The following is a 4,054-nucleotide window of genomic DNA, read 5'->3' on the forward strand; positions in this document are numbered from 1 at the left end:
TTTCATGACTGATAATACGTCCAAGTACAATGGTGTCATCCTGGCAAAGTTATTAGAGTAGAAAGTGAAAATCGGTTAATGATTCAAAGGTTTTCTCTTGCTCTGCTCCGAATCCGTAAAACTATTAAAGAAAGGCTACGTCAGGACTCACGAGAAAGATGTTATATAGCACAACTGCAAAAAAAAAAAATAAAAAAATAAAAATTACCGCTACGCTTTATGATCCCAAACCTCGACATTTACATATAGAAGGAAGGTTGCTCTTTCAGAAAATATGAAAAACTAAAAATTTACTTGGTTGATCGAATATTCCTCTTTTGAGTCCTTACAGATATCCGGGTGGTACAACATTTGTTGTTTGTGCAATGCACGATCTCTCTTAATCTATACTGACTCCAAAGATTTGGAGGGAGTCGATTGAACATAACACTGTCTGATGTCTTTGATGACAGATATATCCAAAGGAATGTTTACCAGTGGAGTGTTATCTAAAGTTTTGCATACTAATTATTAGCGAATAGTACCAAATACAAGCCCATTCAGCATATATTTCATTAGATTTTCCTTTGAGTGGTTCACATTCTACAAGCTTGCTTTTTAGTGGACCTCTCAATTCTTTTTTTCTTTTTTGCAAGTATGCTTGCATATAATATATATATATATATATATATATATATATATATATATATATATATATTTATATATATAACTTTATTTGTATCATTTGATATCCTTTGCAAAGTTGTATGCATACGTTTGTGATATGATTCCTAATTTATACTGTGTTCTGTTCTGTTGGAAAAAAAAAAGAGAAGAATGAAAATAAATGAATTGAATTGAATTGAATTGAATAAGTCAGGACTTCATTTTACAGATGTAGACTGTCTCGGAAAAAAAGACTCAAGATGAAAGAAAGGAAAATCAGGACTAACTGACTGTTTTCAAAATTATCGAAAAAATTTTGGTCACTTCTGATCACTCCAATCGATTGGATGTAAAGTTCAACTTTCCGAATTGGTGTCATCTATATGCTATAAAATTTTACTTTTGTGAAGTGCTTTGCAGCTGCAGATGTCCCAGCATAGATTTAAGCGCTAGTATGTTATTCAAAGCCTTGTATATGGAGAAGGACTACGACACCGAACAGGTATGCTAAACACTGCTGTGAATTAATTAGTTTCTAACGGGTACAATGTTACATCTCTCTGCAACAAAGAAGAAGACTGATTTTGAAATTGCTACAGATTCCTGTGACAGAAGGTACGTATAGCATGGAACAAGACAAATTGACTGAAAATGACAGGGGAGAAAAAGATGATGCACTGGGGAGCCAGTGTGGACGCATGCCATGTACAAAACAAATGATGATAAAAAGTCGTTTTGTGAGTATTGACCTAGGGCCTATGTCCCACTTAGTGAGGCTTACTGAGTTAAAAAACAAAAAGACAAAAGAAAAAACGACAAAATATAGACGTAGGCCAACAACTAGGGGGTTCTATTCCAATAATATTCAAAGGTCTGGTCCAGCACGCACATATAAGCAGACGGCATCAAGTCTGCTGGTGCCCAAGCACGTCTCATAGAGTTGTGTAGACGTATAGGCCTACTCGGTAGCTCCCCTCTGCTGATCTTTTGGACCTGAACCTAACTTTAGTACTAGCGTCGTTACTGGACTTGAGCCTAACGTCAATATTACTTACGTCGTTAGTGGACATGAACCTAATGACTTAACGTTATTATGCGTCGTTGGAGGTAGTAGGCCTAAGCTACTTTAACAGTTACGTCTAACTATACACTGTCGCAGTCACCGAAATCGTCATTCACCGTTTAGTCACCGTTAATTAAGATCACAATCTTCTCCTCAAACGATGAATTTTGTTTTAAACAAACTTGATGTTGACCAGAAAAAAAAAAAAGTCAAGCAGTATTACTTTTATCACTGTCCAGTACTTGATCTACAGAGAGGGAATATCAGTAACAAATAGACGACTATAGACAGTAGACTACTTCAGAGCTTGTGTACAGTTAGTTTTGTGCTTCGATTGTTTGAACTGTTACCCTGTTGATTTTAACCATTACATAATAGTAGGACGTACGCCGGAACTTGGATTAAAACATTGAATGACCAATTATACGTGACTTCATGTGCATTTAATTCACTGTGAATAAATCCTAGCAACTGAAAACTTGGTGAGTAGGCCTATCCGATCATCAACACAAATGCTACGGTCTGTACTCTTCTGAAGATCAATCTAATTGTTACAAAAAGCGCAATCAAGGCCATCTAATATTACAGAGGGGGATACAGCATTTATTGCCTGAACTAGAATTGCATTTCTAGAATTACAATTCTAGTTCAAGTTCAAGGGCAACTTGGCTAATGTCGCATCCCCCGAAAATAGACAGGATATCATTATTATTACCCATTTCGGGCATCTAGAGCAGTAAAATAGATCATTACAATGTAAACTTTGTACAACTCCCCAATTCACGGTAACAATGTATTTTCCACTCGGCGCCAGCTAGAGCTCTTCACCACATTGCGCTCTACATTCCTATACACAGGCTAGCTCACGCTACGCGGTGCGCGTATAACAGCGAACTCACACAGGCGCATGGTTTGTCCTCTATTTTTACGTATTACATTACAGTAACCTACGGGAATTTGATCTCTGTCGCGAACTCGGGTATGCGGCGCGCGTTGAAACAGCCAACTCACACAGTAACAGCGATCGTCCTTTACTTTTACATGTTAACCAATGGGAATTTGCCCTTTGTCGAAAAACCACTCCGCGAGAAACTGTCATCAACAGCAAATTTTCCTGACTGGGAGCTCAAGTGCCCGGATGCTATATTCCCCTCGTTTTTAACACGCTAGTCCATAGATGCTTGCCAAAGAGAGGAATATGAGAAATTTACCCTTCTTCTCCCTGCGCAATCCGCGCATAATAAGAGAAGAATACAATTTCGTAAAACCACAGCTCAAATGCCTGATACTGGTAATGACATCATGGTACGTCATGCTGCCTATATAGACTACATTGCATTATTACCCGTATCAGGCATACTGTTAAATGCGCTAGATTTAGATATTCAACGTAGTCAGCCTTGCGCCGTTTTATAGTTATGTCACAATGCTCAAGTAATCATTACGTTTAAACGTCATAATGTTACTCATGTTGTTGGATGTTATGACGTAAAGAGGTATGTATGCGAAACCGACGTCATAATACCATCTACTGTTCAATAAATGTACAGGATCCGAGCAATGGCAGCTCCCACAACGCGAAATGGCAACTCACTTGTGTAAAAGAAGGCTCTGCTCCCTTGGAGTACGCCCACTTGTGGAATATTCTCTTTGGTTGGCTGCTATACGCTCGCCGCGTACCTGTGTATAGGGATGTAGCGCGCAGTGTGGTGTAGAGAGTTTACATTGTAATGATTTACAGGGGCGGATCCAGAAATTTCGTAAAGAGGGGGTGCGTTTACAAATTAAAGGGCGGTGGACGCACGCACCCCTCCCCCATCTTGTTCTTTTTATTTCTTTTGTTTCAACAAAGAATAAAGGTGTGTGTGTGGGGGGGGGGGGGTTGCCGTCCTCCCTGGATCAGCCACTGATTTCTTTTTTTCCGCTCAAGATGCCTGAAGTGGGTAATGATAATGATGATGTCTACTTTCGGGGGTACGACATTACTTGCCCTCATTATAATGTTTAATTGCATCGCCCTCGTCTTCGACTCGTGCAATGCGATTAGGCAGTGTAGTTCAGGCAATGAATATCGTATAACCTTTAAGTGCAGTCCATATTATGTAAATATCTTTCTCTTGATAGATTCTAACAAGGCTTATGACAAAACAAAGGCTTTATCAAAGAGAAACGTAGGGAGCAACGTCCATCTCAAACGTGATTTATTTCAGATGATATTAATTATGCTACATAATGAGATATCGCGCACGATCGGTCAGGCTCGATCTCTGGCATTATATACAAGTGTACATACATACTCGCACACACACACGCACACACACACACATATATGTGAATATATACATA

Source organism: Diadema setosum, chromosome 10 (assembly GCF_964275005.1).
Source record: "Diadema setosum chromosome 10, eeDiaSeto1, whole genome shotgun sequence".
Classification (NCBI taxonomy): Eukaryota; Metazoa; Echinodermata; class Echinoidea; order Diadematoida; family Diadematidae; genus Diadema; species Diadema setosum.